Below are 25935 nucleotides of genomic sequence, written 5' to 3' on the forward strand. Positions count from 1 at the left end.
GGGCCTGGGCAGGTGGAGCTGCAGCGGCGGTGAAGCGAACTACCCGAAGGTCAAGGGTCGCTGTCTCTGCCGCGCAGCGGCCGCCATAAGAGGGGAGGGGGGAGGAGGGGTCAGCTGGGGGGCGGGAGGCGGGAGGGAGGACGATGAATGGGAGCAGGGGGGGCGGGGCCGCACGGGTGGCGGCAGCAGGAAAACGTGCAGAAGTGAAAAGTGAAAAAGGGAGAAACAGAACAAAATCACTGGAGAAAAGGCGAGGATGGCAAGACAGATAGAAAAGTCAGAGGAGGAGAGAGCTCAATGGAGGAGAGAAGAGGACGAGATACACAGGAGGAGAAAGCGCAGTGGAGGAGAGAAGAGGACGAGATACACAGGAGGGGAAGGCTCAATGCAGGAGAGAAAAGGACGAGATACACAGGAGGAGAGAGCACGAGGCAGAGTGTAGAGGGAGAAAATCACAGGAGGGGAGCCAAGTGGAGAGGAGAGAGAGAAGGGAAGGACAGGAGAAAGCGCAAAGGAGCACCTACGACTTACCAGAGGTGGCAGGGGCCTGGGCAGGTGGAGCTGCAGCGGCGGTGAAGCGAACTACCCGAAGGTCAAGGGTCGCTGTCTCTGCCGCGCAGCGGCCGCCATAAGAGGGGAGGGGGGGAGGAGGGGTCAGCTGGGGGGCGGGAGGCGGGAGGGAGGACGATGAATGGGAGCAGGGGGGGCGGGGCCGCACGGGTGGCAGCGGCGGGAAAACGTGCAGAAGTGAAAAGTGAAAAAGGGAGAAACAGAACAAAATCACTGGAGAAAAGGCGAGGATGGCAAGACAGATAGAAAAGTCAGAGGAGGAGAGAGCTCAATGGAGGAGAGAAGAGGACGAGATACACAGGAGGAGAAAGCGTGGTGGAGGAGAGAAGAGGACGAGATACACAGGAGGAGAAAGCGCAGTGGAGGAGAGAAGAGGACGAGATACACAGGAGGAGAAAGCGTGGTGGAGGAGAGAAGAGGACGAGATACACAGGAGGAGAAAGCGCAGTGGAGGAGAGAAGAGGACGAGATACACAGGAGGAGAAGGTTCAATGGAGGAGAGAAAAGGACGAGATACACAGGAGGAGAGAATGTGAGGCAGAGTGTAGAGGGAGAAAATCACAGGAGGGGAGCCAAGTGGAGAGGAGAGAGAGAAGGGAAGGACAGGAGAAAGCGCAAAGGAGCACCTACGGAGGGGTCAGCTGGGGGATGGGAGGAGGGAGGGAGGACGACGAATGGGAGCAGGGGGGGTGGGGCCGCACAGCTGGCAGTGGCAGGAAAACGGGAAGCGGGGAGGCAGGAAAGGTGGAACAGTGAAAAGTGCAGAAGTGAAAAGTGAAAAAGGGAGAAACAGAACAAAATCACTGGAGAAAAGGCGAGGATGGCAAGACAGATAGAAAAGTCAGAGGAGGAGAGAGCTCAATGGAGGAGAGAAGAGGACGAGATACACAGGAGGAGAAAGCGCAGTGGAGGAGAGAAGAGGACGAGATACACAGGAGGAGAAAGCGCGGTGGAGGAGAGTTGAGGACGAGATACACAGAAGGAGAAGGCTCAATGGAGGAGAGAAAAGGACAAGATACACAGGAGGAGAGAGCGCGAGGCAGAGTGTAGAGGGAGAACATCACAGGAGGGGAGCCAAGTGGAGAGGAGAGAGAGAAGGGAAGGACAGGAGAAAGCGCAAAGGAGCACCTACGACTTACCAGAGGTGGCAGGGGCCTGGGCAGGTGGAGCTGCAGCGGCGGGGAAGCGACCTACCCGAAGGTCAAGCTCCAGACTGCTGATCACTGACGGAGGAGGAAGGCAGTATGAAGAGTGAATCAATATTAGTGCTACTGCTGCTACAGCTAAAGTAATTTGTTATGGTGTTAACTTGGGCTTTTAATTGTGGGTTAAGTGACACTTGCTGATGACATTTTATCCCTTCACTTCTGCCCTCAGAATCCATAAAAGAGGTTGTTACCTGTGCTTCTGACCCCTTCAACCCCTTCATGGAACCATAGTATACTTAACAACCGTGGTATCCACGGTATACGGGCAGATGCTAATCGGCTTTTGGACTTCTCTAGCCCTCCTTTACTGCCCTCTTGTTCCATACATTTTAAGTCTAAATTTCCTCATTAAGGGCAAGATGTATCAAGCGTTTTAGCATTCGCAAACGGTGCGAATGGCCGTTTGGGAATGCAAAAATGCCTTTCATTATGTATGAAAGGCATTTGCTATGCAATTTCAAGGAATCGCTAAAATAGTGATTCCTTAAAATTGCGAGCCCGTTTAGAGAATTGCAAATTGCGATTCTCTGAATAAGAGATCGCAAATAAGGAATCCTTATTTGCGATTTCTTAAGCACATGTATCAAGCTTTTCCTTAATGTGAATTGGGCATTAAGGAATCGCAATTACCACCAAGTAAAATCTGGTGGTAACCATGTGCAAATTGTAAAAATGCATTAAAAATGCATTTTTAAAATTGACATGTAACACACACATGCCCCTTTGGCATGTGTGCGCCTTACATGTCCTGAAACATTTTTTGGGGTGCAGCAGAGGGGACGTTAGGCCCCCAGCACCCTGGGGTTTTATATTTCCTAAATTGCGAATTCCAGTTAGGAATTCGCAATTTGGGAAATGCTGAAAAATCGCAAATATGGGCCTACAGGCCCATAGGTGCGAATGGGCTCAGAATCGCTATTTGCAATTCAGTAATAGCATTTGCGATTTTTAAGAAATCGCTATTACCGAATCGCAGATATGATACATACCTTTTTGCGAATCAGAAATAGCGATTTCTTAAAAATCGCTATTAGAGAATCGCAAAGTGGTTTCTTCATACATCTGGCCCTTACTTCTTTCACCTCCTATGCGATTGTTTTGCTCAATTACTTTATTTCTTTTAAATTCTTTTTGACGCTTTGTAAATCACTACCTGCTATGGAGTCGAATCCCACTCCACACTCACTCCACTCCGCACTCCCCTTACAATTAGTGCTAAAGATGAACTTTTCCTTAACAAAAGGCTACCAAGTCACCTTGACAGAGAGAGGAGAGAGAGAGAGAGAGAGAGAGAGAGAGAGAGAGAGAGAGAGAGAAAGAGATTGCCTCAATCAGGGACTCTTAGGGATGCTCCTATGCTCTTGCCCCGGTGCTCTCGTCGATACCCCACAAGAAGCACAGTGCTCTCGCCAATTCCCCACAAGAAGTGCCGCCTCACCCCTAAGCCACCACGTGCCGTCCTGCATTCTTATGCAAGAGGAGCATGAGCATGCTTCAGCTAGTCAGCAATGGGTTACTTGAGGTTCCTTCTCTCCTTTTTCCTTCTACTCTCTTTAAGTCTCTTCAGATCGATCAAGTTGTGTAACTTCTGTTTGCGCTAGTTGTAGAATAAACTGGAATAAAGCAGGGAAGACGAGCCTATCAGTCCATGAGGATATAGTGATCCAGTACAAATGATCCAGTACAATCAAATCCAATCACTTGCACGCCGCCACACCCCTCATAAGTCCTTACAGAAAAATAAGTGTGCTTGACCAAATAAGCACCTTTTAGAGGGGGCACGAGCACGCACAGCTGCACACTCACAAGCACTGGTACAGTTGTTAGCTGCTAATTGCTGCTTGCTGCTGGTTAAAGTTAGAGTTTTTTTAATTGATTGTCCCCCAAAAGCTGTGCTAATGCTGCCTGGGACTAGCAGAAACAGACTACAGCAGACTGGTATCAAATTGGCCACTTGAGGGTCGCCACACTCCTCGTTAGATCCGATGAGACCTTAATGCCCAGATTATCATGAATGGTAACTGGTCCTTTGGGGAGGATACCATGCTCACAGTCCTGCAGTCGTACGAGGGAGCACAAAATTGGTGCAAGCCGCCCCCAGGACCTAGCCTGGCCTCCTCCGCACCACGCTGGCTCAACCTGAGGGTGTGAGATGAATTCAACACCCACACAACATGACCCAGCAGTCACAGCACCTCTAGGGCACCTTCTGTCTCGCCTTGCCACCTTGCTCACCTTAGAGTCAGCTCCTGAAAAAGCTCCTAAAAAGCCTGTTGACTTTATTTTGCAGAGGGGCAGGAATGCCACAAATACCCCAGATACCCCCCTAGAGCCACAAACACACACAGTGGAGCAGCCTTACTGGCGCTGAAGGCCCTGGGGATGATGACCATCACAACTGGCACCTGTTCCTGCTGGCTTCACAGGCTTCTGGACTTTGCTGTCTTGGGGCAGTGGTTTGCGATGACTGGTTATAGTATTATTATGGGATGTAACTGTTATATATGCAACTACAAAACTATATAATGCTATGGTGAACTATAGCTCAGCCCTTTTTAGCTTACTTGCATATCAAAAGCAGTTTGCTAGTTGAGCTGTTTGCAATTCGTGGGTTGTAAGCAGAGGATTGTGCTTGAGGGTGCAACTGTTTTCTGGGCTTTGTTCCCATAAAGTGGGTAGTGCAGTTATCTTGGAAATAGCCATGTTTTAAATTGTCTTCTGAAGTGTGTATGCTCCTGGGTGCTTCTAATGCTGTCTGTAGTGAGTTCCGGAGCTTGGTGGCTTGTACTGAGAAAGCAGTGCCCCCCTATCGATTTCTTATGATAAGGTGCTATGATGCTAAGTGGTGTAAGCCTGGAGTGCAGTGTTCTTTTTGGTTTGCAGTACTTTAATTTTACTTGTAGGTATAGCAATTCTTTTCCTTGGGAGGCTCTGAGGATAGTGCTAATCTGTGATTTTGGAGGGGGGAATTGGTTAATACAACACAGTTGTATGCTGTTTATTAATACTTTTAACTGAGCTGTGTATTTTTCCACGTTATTGAATATTCTAATGATTACTTTGTCGGCCTCTTTTACTGTAAATTTAATAGATGTCTGCAATAATATAAAAGAACATTTTTTCTGTAAGGATGTGTTTGGCGTAATAGTGTATTTAGGTTAAAAAGAAACTGCAGCACTGGAAAAATTTGAAATACGAACACATGCTCCAAAAGGAAGGTATCGTCAAAAAGGTGCTTAGTTGACATGCTCATTCATCAATTGCAGTATCTGGTACTGCGGCTTTGGTTCCTTGCTACAGTATCTTGAATGAAGAAAAGATGGATAAAGCAGATAAAAAGTATAATGTATGCAGGTTGTGGGTGAGTCTTAACGAGGTAGGGTATACACCACATCTGATAGATATTGATACATATCTCATATTCTGAGTTGTCACTTGGAAAATGGAGACTTACTACACCTATCAATACATGTATTCGAGTTTTTTCAGGATTTTAATCTTTGTGAAGACTATGGCCCATTAGTTGGCTGTGTGAGGCCAGTGATGGAAACCCTGAAGTAAAAACTAAGTATTCCTACTAGAAGAGCATCATGTTTTAAAAAATGTTTAACTGATACTGATTAATTTTTTAACATCTATAATAATACAGCTGCTACTACTTCCTTGCGTACCACAGAACAGCCATTTCTTGGCCTGTGGGTTTCCCGCTCGATTATGTTAGCTGCTGTTGTGGAGCCAGGCTTACAGTCCACAGTTGGCCCTTGTTGCTTCTCCCTCAGTGCTCTAAAATTGCCAAGAGAGCCACGCGACCCCGGCGAGCAGCTGCAGTAGAGACATGATCGACACGGATCTGTCTTGTGATGCTGACCTAAGGTATTCTAAGGCACTTAAGTGTTTGTTTCGTTTCTCATATTTCTTCTGTGGCTGTTACTCATTAAGCTCTCTCTCACATCCTCTGCCAACTTATCTGCTATGATACAAATATGAATTATATGAATTTGGCCCTAATGATATCTATGTTGTCATTGCTCTAGTTCTGGAATATGTTGCCAGACATGTGCCTGTGATACATAATTAAAAATGTCAGAGGAAAAGTTGAGTCAATGTTATTTAGAAGGGCTTAACCTGTGTAGGATAATACTGGGTTTCACGTGATTTTCAATTTAAAGGATCGTATGTCTATAGATAAAACACTTCTTAGTTTCAACATATCGGACAGGAGATTGCAGTGTGCCCCAGGCTTCACGTGGAATAAAAGCCTCGCGCAATGTCATTGTGTTACTATATTACCTCATCAAACGGTTCCAGGCGCTGACGCAGGTTATTAAGGATGACTGATCTGCAACACAGAACACATACAGGGTGGAACAGACAACGGCTAAGCTTTGATTTTTATCAGGAATTTTATCAAGTTGAGAGTCAAGTTGCGGGAAGGTAGAGGGGCTGTTTCACAAGGTAAGGTCTTTCTTACATGCTAACCTGTCTGTGGGGTAATAATGGAAACCAGCATGGTCTGACATAACCTAAAGCCCAGGTTCACCCCAACGGGTTTCTTAGCACTGGATAACTGTTCTTTGCCATTGCCAAACTCAATGGCATCCAGAGGATGAAAGGCTGATTGAACCCGTCAGGATTTGAACCTGTCACCATGAGGTCTGTTAAACACACATTGTTGCCTAAGTATTGGAGAAAATGACGGTGCGCAGGTGGTAAGTCTCCCTCCACCCCCTTCTCCAACCGAAAAGGAGGATTTATGTTATAAAAGGCACTATGGGCTTTACAGGTGTCCATAAACCTGCTTTGGAAGTAATCATCAGTCAATGAGGTGAGAGATGCCAGGAATAGTAATGCAAGATCTCACTCTTACAATCAGGAGTGCCACTGCGTTTGGAATCCTCCGTGACTGTTCCAGCAAATATTTGACGCTGCCCAAATAAGTGCATCGCTAATTTGAGTCTGTTTGAAAGTATGGAATGTACAGCAGTTTTCTGCCCTCCAAGTGTCAGGCAAGGCATGATCCAGTGATGTAACATAAGCTGAGAAACAGGGAGAAGCAAACCAAATTGACCTGGGATTCAAGATAGCAGTGTCATCTTAAGTGTTTCTGGAGCAAGACATATTGCATAGAGCAACCGTGCATTTTATTATCAATTTTCTACTAAATGAAGCCCAAATTGTGCCAAATAATATTGAATTATAGTTAAACTCTCAGAAACAGTGTTGCACAAAAACAGTTGAAATTTGTCTTGCCCGTGGTCAAAAATCCTTAAGAAGACACATAGCAGAGAGACACAGCGTCAGTTGAAAAGTTAGACAGAGAAGAGGAACAGAGGTAGAGATAGAGCAATAGACAGGGGTGAAACAGAGAGAAAGGTCACTTTCCCATGGAAAGTGGGGATACAGTGCGTTTGCCCACTGTGCCCATTCCTTAAAACATCTCTGCAAGAACGAACTCTGCTACCATTGACATCCAGGTGCCCTCAAAGATTCAACAGGATTCATCAGGTGTCAATCAGTCTTCATATGAAACCAGAATCTGAAAAGATAGATCAGACTAGCAACAGTACAAGAGGGATTTTGAAAAGGGTGGGAGAGAGAGAGAACACCTGTGAAGAATCCGACATCAAAAACAACAGAGGCCTGATGTGAAGTGAGGGAAGGAAATTACTTGAATCTTGTCAGTCAGAAAGAATGAAAACAGTTACCATGATGCAGCTCAACAAGATGGCGTATTTAACGATGTCAGAAGTGGCTGACAGTTTCAACCGGTCTAAGGCTATTAAACCACTGCCATAAGTTATCTTCTTGTCATCAAGTAGGGAGAATATCATTGATTTAGCCCCCAAAGCGGCCACAAGTCCGTCCGAAACTCTTTGAAGACAGGGTTGCAGTGGCTCCTTTAAACGTCTTTGGAACAGAATCAATAGATCAGTGGTCTCCAACCTTTTCTCTAACAAGAGCTACATACATTTAATAAAAATCATCCTGAGCTACTAATATTAGTCAGGAAGTAGTGACCACCATATCCACAATTGTAAGTAGTGATTACGTCAGAGCATTAGGCAGGGCTGAATACCTCTAAATAGGTAATACATATTAGCCATAGCTGCCCACCCTTGGCACCAGAGTAATAATGTGAATAATAAAGCTCTCCAACTCAAAAAATATATTGAAATACAATTTGAAGATTCAACTATTTTTCTACAAACAACACCTTATGAGTACAGAAAATACACACATTTTCATTTAGAATATATGCTTTTTTATTTTGGCTTTCATATAATAATTCAACCAAGCAAAAGCTTCTATAGTAGTAGGCTGGGCTGCACACAGGAGAGCTACTCATAGGGTGCTGGAGAGCTACTGCTAACTCACGAGCTACCCGTTGGAGACCCCTTCAGTAGATCAAAATATGATCAAAATAGGGCACCACACTAGCAACAAGGCCCTTGAGAACCCTGATTTAAATCTGGATATCGGTTTCACCAACTGCTCTGGAATAGTGGATGAAAAACATTCCAAGCTGGGCAATTCCAGCAGGCCTGGTACAAGGAAGGCCCAGACTAGGTGACAGAAACTAGTTCTTGTAAATTGGTCACTTTTTCATAAAAGAAGCTCGGAAAATTCAGAAGCTAACTTGTTCTTGTAAACACACTGCTTATATTTCAAACTATTCCTGACGAGAGTGTACTTAGTGGCTCTCAACTTAAACTCCATTAATTTAATATAAGACCTAAGTAAAGCCATGTTGGCATACAATCTGGGTACTAGCCTCAGCCTAGCAAGTTTTTAAATTAAGCTTCGGAGGGACTACAATAATAATAGCATATATTAGTCACACGAATCTTGAGTCACAGAAGTTGTCTGAAGCAGACAAGTCTAGATAGGGACCAGCAAGTGCGATGACTAAAGTTGTTATTATCAGGGACTTCACATGATTACGAATTGGTAGATTCCAAGAGCCATTGAGGAAGGGAAGTTAAAGTATGTGCCAACTTACCTGCTTGAGTGGGGTGCGGGTTAGTCACTTTGTGGCCTACTCATCTCTCTCATGTTATTTCGAGATAAAGCATGTTAGGCACATAATGGAATCTTCCAGAGACTGTCAGGCATTTTGATGAACTGTTGTTAATTTTAGCACTTCTGCACCCCAAATGAATACATAGAAGAAATGCACAAAGTTATTGTTAAGGCTTTATTTTAAGCCACTGTTAGTGTGCAATAAATGTAAAAAGGTAATCATAGAAATGAAAACAACAGAAACAAGTGTGAAAGGACAGAATTGAAATATTATGAAAACAGACAACGTATCAAGTAATACATTTGAAGGAATTGCTAAATGTCTAATCGTAGCATCAAAGGTTTGCTGTTCTGCTGTTCATGAGGGTTTAGTATTAGTATTCATACCATAAAATGTGTGTACATTAACTTTCTTTTTTTTCAGTCCACGACCATCCTGTCTCTGAGATGAGGGCAAATTATGTCTTTGTGAAAATACGTCATGAGACAGTGGCTTTGGTGCAGCTACACCATGGACTATGCTGCTTTCCACCTATCTGAAGTCCCACTGTCTTCCCAAGAGGGCAGTAAATAGCCAGTTTCTACTATTCAGCCGCCTATTTTGTGCCTCAGGTTGGAGACATAGGTGCTCATTACGACTTTGGCGGTCTTTTTGTAAGACCGCCAAAGCCGCAGGCGCCAAAAGACCACCAGTGCTGGTGGTCTGAAGATCGCCATATTACGACATCGTGCCGATTTCTGCCCGATTTTGGGCGGAAATCCAACACCTTCAGCATGGCCGATGTTGTAATAGAAACGGTTTCTACAGCCGGCAGTGCCACGCCAACAGGACTCGGCCTACCGTATTACGATCCATAATACGGCGCAGCAGTTTCCTGCACGGTGGTGCGGTGCAGGCGGTGGTATGCAGGGACCCCTCCCCTTCCGGACAGCCAACTCGCCAAAGCAGGTAAGTTGATCGTCCAAAAGGGGTGGGGGGTCGTTTGGGGGAGTTGTGTGAATGTGAGTGGTGTCTGTATGAGTGTATGAATGCAGGGGTGAACGGGGTGTCTGTGTGTCTGAGTGCGTTCATGTGAGTTGATGTGTATGTCTGAGTGCGTGAATGCGAGTGGATGTGTATGTCTAAGTGCGTATGGGAGAGTGGATGTGGATGTGTATGTCTCAGTGCATGGATGCGAGTGGATGTGTATGTCTGAATGCACACATGCGAGTGGATGTGTATGTCTGAGTGCGTGTGTGCGAGTGGATGTGTATGTCTGAGTGCTTGTGTGTGAGTGAATGGGTGAATCTGAATGAGTGTTTGGATGCGAGTGTGTGGGGGTGTATGTAAATGAATGCGTGGGTCAGTGGGGGTGCGTGAATGTAGGTGAGTGGTCATGTGGGGGGGTGTCTGCTGGCGACAGGAATGGAGATTCCTGTCGCCGGGTGCATACCCGCCAGCATTTTCATGGCGGTACGACCGCCCCGAAATTGCTGGTGGCCTGCTTAGTCATAATACTGATGGTGATATTAGGCCAGATGTACCATCACGGCCCATTGTGATTCGGTAATAGCGATTTTTAAGAAATCGCTATTACCGACTCGCAAAGGGCCATGTATCACATTTGCACATCGGTAATAGTGATTTCTTAAAAAATTGCAATATCGGCACGTTTAGATGGCCCATAGCTGCAATTTTTTTGCATTTCCAAAATTGCGATTTCTGAACCAGAAATCGCAATTTTGGAAATGCAAAAGGCCAGGGTGCTGGGGGCCTAAGGCCCCCTCTCCTGCACCCCAAAAACTTTTTTTTCAACATGTAAGGTACACACATGCCAAAAGGGCATGTGTGCTTTACATGTTAAATTTTACAGTTTTACTGCATTTTTTTATTTTTCACCAGGTTACCACCTGGTTGCAAAGCATGGTATTTTGCAAGTGCAAAATGCCATTTTTGGAAAAATCGCAATTTGCGATTTTTTCCAGCATAGCCTTGCGACCTGGAAATTGCGAATCGCAAATTGCAACTCGCAATTTCCAGGTCGCAACACAAGAAATCGCAGTTTTAGTGATTTCTTATTTGTGGTCTGCGAATGCATTTCATGCATTGCAGACCACTGTTTTGCACTCGCAAACGGCTGAATTTACCGATTCGCACCGTTTGCGAGTGCAAAACTTTTTGATACATCTGGCCCATTGTGGCTGCCAACGGGCCGGAGGTGCTCACCTCCGGCCTGGCGGTCCGACCGCCCTGGCGGTACCGGCACGTTTCACTGGTTTGGCTTAGGCCAAACTGCCAAAGTCGTAATATGGCGGTGTTTACCGCCGGGCCGGCGGCGGTAAAACTGCCACTGTGTGTCTGGAGGTCCAAAGACCGCCACACTCGTAATGAGTGCCATAATGTGAGCATTCATTTAGATACTCATGTTAAAGTCTGATGCTTATATGCCTTTGCATAAGCAGTGACCATTTAAATAAATACAGGAATTCATGAGCTAGAAGCATACTATCAAAGTGTACAGTAAAGGCAAAGCACATTGTTGCAATATAATGATCATAAATGAATCAACTATTATAAGCGGATAATAACACTTTGCAAGATGCCTCAATGAGCATTTAAGGAAGGGCACGATGAAGAGTACTCCAAAGAGAAATATAAGTCATAACATAAAACATTATTGCCTTTGGGTGAACTTTCAAATGCTGCCAAGCTAAGAGTTTTAAATGTTGCATAATAGAAGTAAATTAGATGGTGACAATGCAGATCTTAAAGCTGATTGCAATCAATCCAGCCACGCAAGGGGAGTGACTGAGAGCCCAGTTATCACCTCACCTCAGATTCATCAAATACAAAGTCGAGTGTGAGTAGAGGAGTGTATAGAGAGATCTGTGACCTTTCATGGCATGCATTTAAAAAAAGGTGAGGACGGCAAAGGGTATTTTGAACCGCAGGAACATCCCCCCACAAACAGAAGTTGTCCACCACAACCACATTACTGGACACTAAAATTAGAGAAGACAACAGTTCTTGAAACTGAAAGGAAAACAGCCCAATATGTTCAGCGGGACAGGAATGTATTACAAACACATACAAGGAATCAATATATTATCAGCACTTGCTGTCAAGTGGGAGTGACATGAGTAGCAAATGGTGGCCAGGATACAATCCCTCCCTCATTCACATCCAACATAAAGTTTTAACTACATTGAGGCCATGTGCTTTCTAACCTTTCCAGACTACATGACAGTCATGTTTCATAGCCTGGGAGTCTCGTTGGCATGACTGGAAGTACATTAAATGGCTTGTGCCCATGATGATATAAGGATGAAAAAAACGTGTAATCTGTTCAGCATTGATATAACTACAAACGCTCATGATTAGGTAATTATCTTATGATAATTTACTGTGTGCAACATTGGTCAAGAAAAATAACAACAAATTGTTATGAAAAGATGGCTAATAATTCTCCTGGAATGAGTTAAACAGAACAGTTACCAATCCTACAGTAACATCATATGAGCTGACAACAACTTTCGAATGCTGCCATCATTCATCAGGCACGATGTTGTCATCTTGTCATTTGCTAGTTATGCTGCGATCGTGGGCCAGGAAGTTACTACATCATGTCTGAAAACTGCCAGTAATATCTTAGAGTTATCACTGTGTGCTGTTATAAGCCAGGGGGTGCTGCAATCACATGTCATACTGCAACCATTATCTGCAAAGGCTGTGACCCCATCATATGCCATTCAGTACAGCTGGATGATGCTTGCAATATGAGGGTGAAACTCATGCCTGTCCCCATTCTCAATTTTACAGTATTGGGACTCCAACAACGGGGTATTTCAGGGATTGTGGGGGCCTGAGTTCAAGCCAGGTTCCCCTTGTGAGATAGCAACGCCAATGAGTAGAACACCAGGGAGATTGTACAGCTAGGCCGACTCTTAATGCCTGCATCAGGTAAACGAGGGAGCAATGGGTCTCATCTCTCTTGTTCCCACCGCTCCCGATCCTGCTGCTGCTGTCGCACAGCTTCTTAGTGTGACGTTTGTCTTCTGTCCTGACAATTCTCACCAGCAAACAAGAGGCTGCTGAAAGCATAAGGTACAAATGCATGCTTGCGGCTTCTGTAAAAATCAGACATGGATCCTACCAGAGCATTCTAGTTCCTGTTGTTGTGGATACCAATGTTATAAGGAGTCACAAAGGCAGCCACAGTGGTAGTAAAGAAGTCCAACCCCAAAACATTCATGCCCTTTGCAATTATTGGAGAAGGGGGGCTCCCAAATACCAGGTAAGGTAACATGCAGGGAATATGTGTGGTAGCAATGTGCTGATTGCATGTGAGTTAGCAGAGCACCATCGGGGCCTGCTTCCTCTGTGTCAGGAAACTGGAAACCTGTCTGTTGTGCTATCAGTTAGAGGCAGAGCAAGTAGCTAATGTAAGTGATCAGAAGAGGGTGAGAGCTAATCCATTTCAACTCTGCAGCAACAAGGAATTTCCCTCTGCCTCTGGCTTTTTGTCACTATATTTTGCTCAGGAAAATGTAGATCCTGTTCATTTCATGCATGGCCCTGCAATAGGCAGTTTTCCAGCAGAGGTTTTATTCACAGGACCAGTACCATTATTCCAGACATGATCTTGTGAGCCAAAACTGAGCGGGGCAATGTAAAACGGGGCAAAACCTGCAGTGCCTGTTTGCAGTTTATTGCACCCATATACCACCATCCCTTTTTTCATACATGGCCACTTAGTTTATCATTAGAGGTGCAAATCCTCCAATGTCAAATCATTACCTAAACCACAGTGAATTGCAAAGGTCCCCCCAACCTAGCTTTCCAGTTTATTACAATGCTTACATTCTAGGCCAGTTTGTGGAATTTATAGTTTAACTTTTCTCTCCCAGCACAAATAACCCAGCCATTAATCCTGTCCTCCAGCATCTCTCTCCTCCAACGCTATTTCCCCAAGCAGGATTCGCTAGAAAATGCAACCCCTACCATGCTCTCTAGACTCCGACATTGCTAGCACAAACTTTTATGTGGGATGCACAGTCTGTTACCAGTAGTCCTCAACCCACATTCCTGGAATATCACCCCAGTCCAATAGAGCTGCACATGAACAGTGAGTGCTTAGTGCCAGGGTGACTTTATCTATAGTAATCCCCTTGACTTGCTTTAGACAACTTAATACCCTACTCACTGACCTGATGGGGTACAGGAAGATGCAGAGTGAGTCTCCCTAAATTACAGTTACACCCTGATGAGGGCAGGATTGGTGGCCCCAATTTTTGGGCCTATTGCTATGCTGCTCAACTACAATGGTTAGAATAATGGCTGGCAGGTTTCCACCTGACTGAAATAGAGTACGTCTCCCGGTCATTGCGACAAGACAAACTACAAACACTGTTACTACCAGGGGTATCATGCCCTTCACGCTCACCATTACTCTTAAGTAGCGCGCTCACTTACTGGAGACAAGCTCTTAAGTACATGATGCTGCCCCACAATATGCTCCAAACATACCACTGCGTGGTTTACTGACATTGATGGACCCACTTACACAATTAAACTGGAAGCCTGGGAATCAGCTGGAATTTACACACTGGGGGATCTTTTTCACTAATGTGGAACTAATGTCCCAACAGGACTTTACACAAACCCACAAATTGCCCACATCTCTGTTCTTAACACATGCAACCTATTTCCTGCTACATTCTGAAGACATATGCCTTACCCGGGCACGGGGCCTAGGACACACACCTTTATTCAGGCAGTACATAAAATGGGTGCTGGGAGGTACATGGTCAAATGATTATACAAAGGTCTGCATGCACATCTACATTTCTCCCTGGCTCCTCTTCGCGCAACTTGGGGGAGGGACCTTGGTTGAGCCCTAAATGAGAAGGAATGCCACACAATGATTCCCCACAAATCTGTTTTTAAATTCATCCAGTTTTCATTATTGCACAGGGCCCACTTTACACCAGGAAAAATGCATAAACTGTTGCCGGTGGTGCCTCCAGCTGTCCTAGGTGTTCGGCTGACTTGTTGCATATGATTCGGGTATGCCCCTCCCTCAGATCCTATTGGGAATATGTACACAACTCCTTGACAGAACTAGTGGTGACTCCCCTTACTGGAATACGGTGGAACACTGCCTCTTGGACTTATGACCATGACCTAAGCAGAATAAAACCTTATCACGCTTTATCTACTTGGCCCTTATGATGGCCAAATGACAAATCACAAGACGCTAGAAGACCCCTCATGCTCCACGCTGGATCAGTTGGTCTTACAAGGGGGTGGAGCAGAAGGACATGCACTGTGACTAGAGGAATACTGAGGACTCAGGAAGGGCCCAATTGCTCTAACTTGGGACACCTATTTAGAATCATTCAAGGCCCAGACAGATGACAACCAGAGACTAACAGACTGAAGGAGACCCTCAACTTGTAGCCATACTGGGTAACACGACTGCATTCCCAGACCAACTTCCACGTAATGGACCATGACTAACATCACCTGACTGCTCTCGCTTCAAGTGGTTTACATTCATGCTTGGGACCCTCCACCCCCGCCCCACACCCCACCTTGCTCCCAACTTTGTTCCTTAATGACATCCACACTTCGCATGGCGTATGATAGTAAATCAGTTGGGGTTACGGCAGGGGGTGAGGTTTTGTTGAATGTTCTGGTTTGGACTGATATATTGCTAAAGCAACAAAGGACCCAGGATCATCCTTGGTGCACTGTATCATACTACTGTACATTGTGATATTTGATTTATTGCTTATGATGTAATGGTGATCACATATTACATTGCTGCACAATGTTTCATTATAAATGTCCTCATGCATACCAGAAATTATGTTTGACTAGACAAAACTCAATAAAGCGTGTTAAAAAAAAGTGTCAGAGTGACTTTCCATTTCAGAACAGTTAGAATAGTGAGTTGATAGTGTACATTAGCCGGTCTGATTTGCTTTTCTTCAAATACATGGATGATCTGCAGGTGATCTAGATGGCATAGAAAGAAAAGTCCTAAGTGAAAAAAGGAAACTTTTTTTTACTAAATCTCATATAAAGAGACACCAGCAAATGTTGCCTCACCTCACACAAAGTCATCTACACAGGCACCTCACACTCTCAGTATACTTCCCTGCTCCCACACGGCAGCAGGAGTACAACAGATGTTCACAGCAGCCCAGGAAATTGAGAGCAGCCTTTCAGGCCGATAACCGTATAGCAGCTGGCATCCAGGATGTCACTCACACTTGAAAGCAAGTGACAGGCACACACAAAAAATCTAGGGCTCTGGCACCTACCTGGAGGTATAGGTGAGACTAGGCAGCACCAAAGAGTTCTGGTCATGGAGGAGAGAGGGACATCCCACAGGTGGACCAATTAAAATCAGAGACATACACATGCACAAAGCCTCCACTAGGAATCAGAGCAATTTTAAGATGAGAATTAAGTATGATGTATGATTCATAAAAGCTGACAAACAAAGTCCTCCACAAATTGGAATTGCAAAAATGCCAATCTGCAACAAGGAAAAAATATTGGGCTTTGCCAGGAAGAGTCTCTTCGCATGAAGATTCTATCCCACTATGCAAGAGCAGACAGGTAAAAAAGTGAAGTAGCATTGAATGAGAAAAGGCAATGACACAGCCAAGTCTCCACAAACCTCTCACATGGCACCAGGCGAATGGTATTGGTAGTAGTCAGATCTATGAGAGTTGAGTTTTGGTATGATATGTGAGATATGGAAAGTGTGCTCCAGACTTTGAGCAGCACAACATAAGCACACCATAAGCATTTGATTGAATGAAAAGTAGTGTGATGATAGGGTTGGAAGCAGCACATACAGTGCAGTCAGTGATTGCGTCATGGGGTTCAGTTGGGTCCTGCATTTAACAGAAGCCAGAGCGTTTGTAGTGTATTTGTAGGAGAAGGTTATGTTACTAGTCAACATATATTGGTATTGTGTTTTGGTGTAAGAAGTGAAGCTCGGAGAGTGTGCTTCAGATTCAGCAGAGAGGCATGTAAGCAAGTCTTGTATATGGAACATATACAAACTAGTCAGTAATTGAGGGTATCAATCATTTGGAAAAGGCAGGTCTTCCTTTTTCTTCTGACTTTTTGATTATCAATTGTGGCACTTATCCTCTCTGGGAATGTATTCTAGAGCTTGCATATCTGTAAGTTGCTACAACTAAGCCAAGTTTTTTCATAAGAGGTGGTTATCAAGCGTGGTTCTACACTTGATGAAATGTTTCTTGTTGCATTACCCAAGTTTTGATTACAGAAAGTTTGGCCCCCATCCCTTGAATTTTCTGGTGTGCAATGCAAAGGGCTTTAATCAATCAATCAGGGATTTGTAAAGCGCACTACTTACCCATGAGGGTCTCAAGGCGCTGAGGAGGGGAAAGGGGAGAAGGTGGGGGGAAGAGTGCTGTTACTGCCCGAACAGCCAGGCCTTGAGAAGTTTCCTGAAGGTAAGGAGGTCTTTGGCCAGGTGCAGGTGGGTGGGAAGAGTGTTCCCCTTTTTGGCGGTGAGGTGCGAGAATGATCTACCACCGGTTGTAGTTCTGCAGACGCGTGGGACGGTTGAGAGGTCGGGTTGGGATGTAGAAGGAGAGTCGTTTGTTGAGGTATTCTCGTCCGGTGTTGTGCAGTGCTTTGTGAGCATGGGTGAGGAGTTTGAAGGTGATTCTCTTGTTGACTGGGAGCCAGTGCAGGTTTTTCAGGTTGTTTGTTATGTGGCAGTGGCAGGGGATGTCCAGGATGAGGTGTGCGGAGGCGTTCTGGATGCGTTGCAGCCTCTTCTGGAGTTTGGCCATGGTTCCTGAGTAGAGGGCATTGCCCTGTAGTGTAGCCATTTTTTAATGTAGCTTTTGCGCTTAAAGTATTAGGCCTCTGTGCACTTTGTTCTAGATGCATTTTATTTAGCCTTGCACTGTTATTTTACAATAACCAGTTTCGCAGTCTTGTTTTATTTTCTTCTATCACACTGTTTAGCTTACTTCAGCACTGGAGTTCTCAAACAATACATTCTTGCTCGCTCTGTGCTTCAGTCAAGGATACAGTCTGGTACATTGCCGATAGACGTGGTAGACGTTTAGTCTTTAGGGTTTGAAGAAAGTACACATTCTTACGTAGGGACATTTCTTAGAACACTGGCGTTCCTAGTCCTGGTACAAGTAAGAGGGAGATTCCGACCAGGGAACCACAACTAGACGCTAACTTCCCTGTTGCAGATGCTGATCCCGATCACAGGCCTTTGCTCAGGTATGAGGGTTGATGTCCTCCCAGGGGAACCTGAAAGGCAGGCTTAGAGCTTAACATGCTGTGCTCAAAATAGAACTTAGAAGAGAGAACGTAATCTAGTAGCACTATGATAGCGTTATTCTTATGTTTCACTCTCCTCGTTACTATTTCAATACTACTGTGTTGTATGGTTCTGGTTATTGTGGCTCACGCCTTGTTCTCTAAAATGCAGTTGTTTTATTAAACCAATCTTTAAAACTCAAACTGCCTTTGTCATTTATATATGAGACCACACTGTGTATGAGAGAACTGGTTGGGATCTGAGTGACCACGACTTCCCTGGGAAGCACTAAGATGTCATGCGCTTGGCTGCCCAATTGTCGCTTCCTTTTGGGAGAGATGAGGCACTGCTAGTTAGCCGGAGCTCAACCCAGATTTGGGGTGACAAGGGTCCTTCGCCGTGGGTTAGACTTAGTCCCCCACACTGTGAACGATCCTGCCTCCCAAAAATCAGGTAGTCTCATTAGGATAATGAGAGCCTACGTGACAGCCCTAGTCCAGTTTGCTGCTTACAAGGGCTGGGGAGACTGTTCTTGTGGTTTCGGTGGGTATCCATTTGTAGATCTTTCTGAGCATGCGGTGGGTGTTGAAGCAGGAGGAGGAGATGGCATTGACTTGCTGGGTCATGGATTGTGAGAGGTCCAGAGATCGGTGGGAGTCGGAGCGGTTCCAAGAGTGGCAGGCCACCAGGAGTCATCCCATGTGGAGGTGGTTGAGCCGAAGATGAGGACTTCCATCTTGTCGGAATTGAGTTTGAGGTAGCTGCTGTTTATCCATTCGGCGATGGCCTTCATTCCTTTGTGGAGGTAGGTTTTGGTGTAGTCCTTGGTGAGGGAGAGGATCAGCTGGGTATCGTCGGCGTATGAGATGATGTTGAGGTTGTGGGATCGGGCGATGTTAGCGAGTGGGGCCATGTAGATGTTGAAGAGGGTCGGGCTGAGAGGCTTTAAAGGATATTCTTCTTGAAGCTGCAAGCCAGCAAAGAAATTTGAGAGCTTGAGTAATGTGGTCCCGTCTATTAAGTTTAAGACTTATCTGACTGCTGTATTCTGGATAATTTGCAGCTTTCCTATTAATTTTCCAAGGTCATCGGTTGTGTCAATTGTACGGTCTTTTTGCAAAGTCTAGGTTGGATGTCACTAGGGCCAAAATGCCTATAGCCTGTCTGAAAGTCCTATGTTGGAGAACACGGGTCAAAGAATTCTTATCACAAATAAAGTGTTTTGATTTTTTATTCAAATGAGAGCTTTGACTCCCAAACTATGCCATGCACTTTGACTTTATTGTACGCTGTTGGTGGCTGCACCATTTTGAGGGGCCAGGAGAATATATGGTCATAGTTTTGCTGAAGTTCACAGAGGAAGTTTTCCTTAAGTGAGGAGTTGTGTTTTATTTGATTCTTGTACATCCATTTTTGAACCACTATTAGACATTTGACCAGTCCAGATGTATTGACATCGGAAGTTTTAAGATGACCGGGGTATCATCTGCATCACTGTAGCATGTGAGACTGAATAGTTTCAGAAGGGCTAGGTAAACAATAAAAATAGGTATGTGATTGTTTGTTCCTGTGAGGTGCTTACTAACTGGTATAGAATAGGGAATGGGATGGTGGTATGAAGAAATTAGTTATCCTTCTTAAGATAATACTTCATCCATTTCAGTAGGAAGCCTTGGATACCTGTATAGTAAATTATTTTGGTTCGTACTTGATGATTGACCATGTCTAATGCTGATGATGTTTTTTATAGGAATAAGGAAGACACTCTATTACTGTCAACAGAATATTGATGTCATCTCAGGTGACGGTTACTGCAAACTCCATACTTTTTCCTGGTCTGAATCTATTCTGTCTACCCACCAGTAGACTGTACTTTACAACAGAGAATGAGATCTGATGGCATACCTTTTTTATAAATTTAGCTGAAAAGGATCCATTGTCTCTTGGTGTGTGGATTGTTGTGTGAGGCTGGTGAAGACCCTTTTTTTTATTTATTACAGGTTTACTGAAGGATGTTTTCAAATCACATTGGAATTCACCCATAGTTAGAGAGTAAATGATGATCTCTGTAGCTAAAGCAGCCGCAGAGGATTCTAAGATAGTCGTTATAAAGAAGTTTAGAAGGTAGCAATATCCATTTGTAGAGCATGTAGCATCAATGATGTGTTGAGTGTTGTGGGATCTTTGGGTCATTTTAATGTCAGTTCTGTAGATTCTGTATTGCTTTTGGCCCATATTTTGTGTTCAGGTTTGTAGGTTGTCCTCCACATTCTTTTGAAGCATCTGGTTTGAATCATTTTTAGTTTCACTTTAGTTTTGAACAATAAAGGTTTTCTTTTATGGGGCTGTTGCTGTGTTATGTGAGAGGAATGCTGTAGTGAACACTTCAATTAGAAATTGGTGCAACTGTTTTACTGCCATTTTCATTCCCAAATGAGAAGAGGCAGAGAGGATTTCTGATAATTCGTTTAGTTCAATACTATTTCCACAGTCTATGGGCTGTGGTAGTTTTCAAATTTGAGGGAGCTTGGGTTGCCAATGTCAGGTTTATCTGAATTGGATTATGTGATGATCACTTCGTATGATATATAGGATAAAGTACTCCCTGTTGTACATGTTAAGAATATTGAATGTCACCGTGGAATTCCATGGCCACATAGAAGAACGGCAGAGGGCCTTGTTCCTCTATAAGGTTATGGCATTCCAAGGTGACTTGCAATATATTTCTCATGTACAGCAGGAAGTACATTATGCTTTATAATAAATTGTCACACCATCACCCTTCCCAGAAACTACTAACATCTTTGCTGTGCTGCGCTTTCATATGAACGAGAGAGCATGTCTGTAAACATGAAGAATAAAAATAGAATCACTAGTGCAAAATTAAACACATCAAACAAATCGTTAGCTAGTTGTTGAAAAAAGACTTTAGAAGCAGTTGAATAGAAGTCAGTTTTTTTTTTTTAAAGAAAGAAAGCGCAGCAAAAACATGCAGAAAGATTCTCTATTTTCTGTAATTTCCCAAAGAGTGCACAAAATAAATATGTTGCTATAAATATCTACTTTCTGGTTGGCACTGTTGCGTTAAAAAACACAGAGCAGAAGAAAGAAAAGTAATGTTTCGTTTCTCCCTATTTAAACAGTAGCTTTAATTATGCTCTGACCTGACCTGATGTTGCCTCTAGCAGCAGGCATTTCTTTATAGTCGACAACTGGGTGCGGCGGAAGTCGCCCATTCTAAAGATATTAGGGACTATTTTTAATAAAGGCATTGCAGAATCCCATGTATTATAGAGATGTTTTGTTGTGACTGATAACAATGTTCTTGGTCATATATAGCATCGAGGGTGTGGCTTGCAGGCATTTGGTAAAAGCCAAATGCTTCAATGAAGGCACATTTTGAGTCACTGCTTTGGCATTTAGCTCTGCCATATATGATCATACCTTATGGTAAATGTTTCAAATGCCTTTAAATGATACCTTCATTGCTCACATCACATCTCTGTTTGTGTCATTATCCAGATTGCAATTGATGTACGAGATAGAAGCATGCTAGATGCCCCATGTAGAGGTTTACATTCTGCCTTTTTCATAGTGGGACAAAGTGCAAAAGATCCTATCTCAGATTTGGGAGGCCACAAGGTAAAGACACTGACCAAGGACAAAATAAACATTGAGGTTATAAATACTCCTAAAAACAAGGACGATTTATCTCATTGCTGCGGGAATGCAAATATATAGTTTTAACATTGCTTTATCTCAGCTTTCTCTGTTCTTAAAAATATTTTAATAAAATACTCAAATATTCATGTACTATAGATTCTGCCTTTAAAGCAGAGATGATTGTTGGGCGCTGTTGGCCACAGGGTCACTGTTAGCGTACCTTAGTGGTGTCTCAGTGTAGGAAGGCGGGGGTGTAGATATTAAGTGTACGTTCAAAGCAGTTCTTTGATTTGAACTTCCCCATTCAGGTGCTGTGTACCCACACATGTTCCATCCCTGAAACCTTCCAGTGCCACCAGGGAGGATACATGGGTCCAGACAAGTATTGGCCAAAATTTTTCAGACAAAGGCAACAACATTCTTATCACACTATAGATTAGTGTGTAATACTGAGTCCCAATGATCAAAATCAACGACTGATTATATTTCAGAGGGCTCCTTGATCCATGTACCCTCGCACTGCAGTCTACACTTGGATAATCCACTAAGCTAGTTTATTAGCTATTGCGCCTTCTCCGTGGTTCTGCTTACAAGAGAGGAGTATCAATACACACTTACAAGAAACTATCAGACCAGTGGCATGCCCCTACATCTTCTCTTCTTGTGCTTACTCAGATTGCTCACAGAAACCCTTTAAATGTCCCATTGTAATTAATTTCACAAATACAAGATCGCCCTATTCTATGATTTTAAGGTAAAACGACAATAAAAAACTAACACTGCAAAATACCAGTACTCCAGTGTGTCTGTATACCACAAGTGCAATTCTATGTAAAACTGCAGGAAGAGTATTTCTGCATACAATAACCCCATGCCGTTTTAATGGATGCAGTTTTAGTGCCAGACACAAGTACTTCCACTGTATAAAATCTGGAATGGTGTTGTGCAATCCTTAGTTCATCTTTGACCTCTGCTGGAGCTATGGAGAAGCACCCAGAGCTCCATCCACCTCCTTCCTGCTGACTCTCTTCATTTTGACTGAGAAGCAGTAGTTAGTCCCTTGCCTCTCTTACTCTTGTGTATGTCAGACTCGCCCCTCAATTGTGTCCCAGCAGCCATAGCCTGGTCTTTCACAGCTTGTATGGGCTACTGCCTTGTGGTATGTGGCCTGGATCCTTATAAATGCACCCTGACCTTTCTAATTCTGCTGGAAGGTGTGTGAGAACTGAGGTAAAGGGTTGACTGCTGAAAGTGTGTGCCAGTGAACATCTACACGTGTCTGCGTGTGTTTCTGTGTGTATGTGTATGCATCCACACAGGTGTATGAGTGAGTGTATGCATGCATGCATTATGCCACTCTAGCTATAATTCTAGCATAACTGTGGTAAGTCATGGTTTACTGTGGGCATTAATGTCATGATGGTGCCTACCCCTGGTAAAACACTGGCCATGGGACAACTGTGGTGTCTCTTGTTACATTGTGGAAATCCTTGACATGATGGTGCCCGTCCTTGGTACTGCAGGTACTAGAAAAATAAGGGTAATTCTTAACCTTCTATGGGTGTCCTTGGCATAATGATGTCCTTTGGCAGCTATATCTACAATGTTGGTCTTGGCACAATATTTTTAATTCTTACCATATTGTGGGTTTATCCTGATATGCTGGCCCTGACTTAATTGCAGTGATTATCTTCATATTGCAGGAACTACCAGCAGGATAGTGCCCACAGGCAACCTTGTATTAATGCTAGCCCTGGCATAATGATGGTAATTTTTGGAAAATTGAGGCTATCCATAAAATGCTGATGTTTAACCTCGATATCATGCTGGCCTTGGAATATTAGGATTTTGTGGCATATTGTAGACATTATGATGACCGTCCCTTGTATGACGCTGGCCAACGCATAATGGTGGCGATTTCTGGAATAATGTGGGCATCCATGCCTATCCCTGGAAAAAAAAGCTGCCTACTGCAAATAAGTGTCAATTTATGGAATATCATGGACATCTCTGGTAAGAAAGGTGAAGCAGCTACATGTGTAACAGTAGTACATGTGAGTACTTGAAAAAAATTACAGACTGATGCGTGGGAACCAAACACATATTTCCTTTTGTTTTTTCAAACTGAAAGGCAAAATGTGCATGTTTTCATAAACGGAGCTGTCAAAGTTATTTTTTTTCAAAATACATATTGAACATTGATATTTCAGTGATAATCACTATTTTTTCCGTACGATTGGTTTGCTTTTTAAACGTGAATGCTTTCTACAGTTTGAGTTTTATCACTGCTGTATGAGCATGGCAAATCTGTACAGCTCTGACGTGCACTGCCTAACACACCGTGAGTTCTATATCTTTTTAATTTCTCCACCCTCGCCCTTTGAAGGAGATTGACAGCTATACCATATGGGGACAGGGAATAAGAAAGAATAGAGAATGCAGAAGTGAAAACAGGTGCTTTGAAAACTTCCTGAACTGCCTGTGTCACTGATTCGGCCGAAATGGTGACATTAGGTCATCCAAAGAAACCCAGAAAAGGACTGGAATATATGGATATATTGCACCTTGTGACATTAGCTAGTAATATAATATATTGTGAAATACATACAAAAAACACTATTGTATTTTAGATATTAGAGAGAGATATGATCGCTGATCAAGGCTCTGGACCCTGTCTTGGCAGATTGAGCCCATTGCACCAAATGTTTGAGCCTGGGGCACGGAAAGACACTACCTTGTTCTTGGACGTCCAGTAGGGGCTAGTATTTGGCAGGAAATTATGGGGCAGATTTACAAGCACCTAACGACTCTAGGCGCTGCTCCAGCATACATTTTTTTACGCTAAGGTAGAGATAAGTAGGCCATTCCCACGTGCCATATTTACCAAGTGGCACAATGCATGCATTGCGCCACCTTGCAACCCCTTGCACCTCTTGCACCAGAGTATGCCTGCTCCAGGCATAATGTATGCAAGGGGGGCGTTCCCCCACAGGGAGGCCCGGAAAAATGATGCAGTGAAATTTACAAGATTTCACTACGCCATTTTTTCCTTCATTTTTAATTGCTGTCCAAGGCAGGCGTTAAAGTAACGCTCCTGTATTGGCCTATGGGCCTCTCTGTGCTTTGCTGCACTAGCGCCAACATTTATGGCGATAGTGCAGCAAAGCACCACAATAGCGTAAAAAATGTAGACGCTGTTGTGGTGACAACTGCCATGGTGTGCCGTATTGTTTATATTGCGCAACCATGGTGTCGTAAGAGGGGGCGCAGGTGGATGCAAGAAAAGTGGTGCATCGGAACCAATGCACCACTTTCTTGTAAATATGCCCCTATGTTTTCTATCTTAGTCATAGCTGGTGACTGGGGTAGGTGGTCAACTGTCCAGTATTAGGTCTACTGGGGCTGACTATGACAAGACATATGTTTTGGTCACTCCTGATGGCCACACGATGGACCTGCAGGTCCATGCTTTCTATGTGTTCTCTCTTGTTTGTTGTGCTCATACAGGCCTATGCTAGGTTTGTAACTATGGCCATGCCGAGGGAAAGGCCCCCAGGGAGAGTAATTGTGTCATGATGTTTCAGAGTTCAGAAAAGTCTTTGGGTAGGTGGTAGCCTATAAGCTTCTCCTGATTTGCCCCCCTCTTCTCCTCTGTGTTATGGACAGAGAAGTTTTGCATTGGATGCTGATGTAGTACCTGATATTCTGGCCCTTCTGGACTGTGGAGCAGCTTGTAATTCTGGATCTAATGATAAGGACGGGAGTGCTTAGAGCACTTCTGGCTCATGATTGGTTTGTTGATAAGATAAGGATGCATTGGCTGAGGCCTAGGCTGGTGTCCTCAGTATTCAGGTGAGAGGAGTCAGTTGCGGAAAGCATGGATGGAAGCTGATCACGTAAGGAGAGGATGGATTATGACCTGGGTCTATCCCCTCTTGTACACTGGACAAGCTCACTGCTCTTAGGGCTATAAACTTATCTCTGTTAGCCGATTGACTGGGGCACTGTTGGGGACCAAGATGGTTATGTGGGGATCGGGTAGCCAAACATTGAACTAGAACATCCTCAGAGATTACGTAAATGAAGCTCACACAAAGCACTACTATTTCTCCTCCAGTTGGGTCTTATGGACCCCTTAAAGTTCAGTCAATGTTCCTGTG

The sequence above is a fragment of the Pleurodeles waltl genome, chromosome 3_1 (assembly GCF_031143425.1).
Source record: "Pleurodeles waltl isolate 20211129_DDA chromosome 3_1, aPleWal1.hap1.20221129, whole genome shotgun sequence".
NCBI classification, from domain to species: domain Eukaryota; kingdom Metazoa; phylum Chordata; class Amphibia; order Caudata; family Salamandridae; genus Pleurodeles; species Pleurodeles waltl.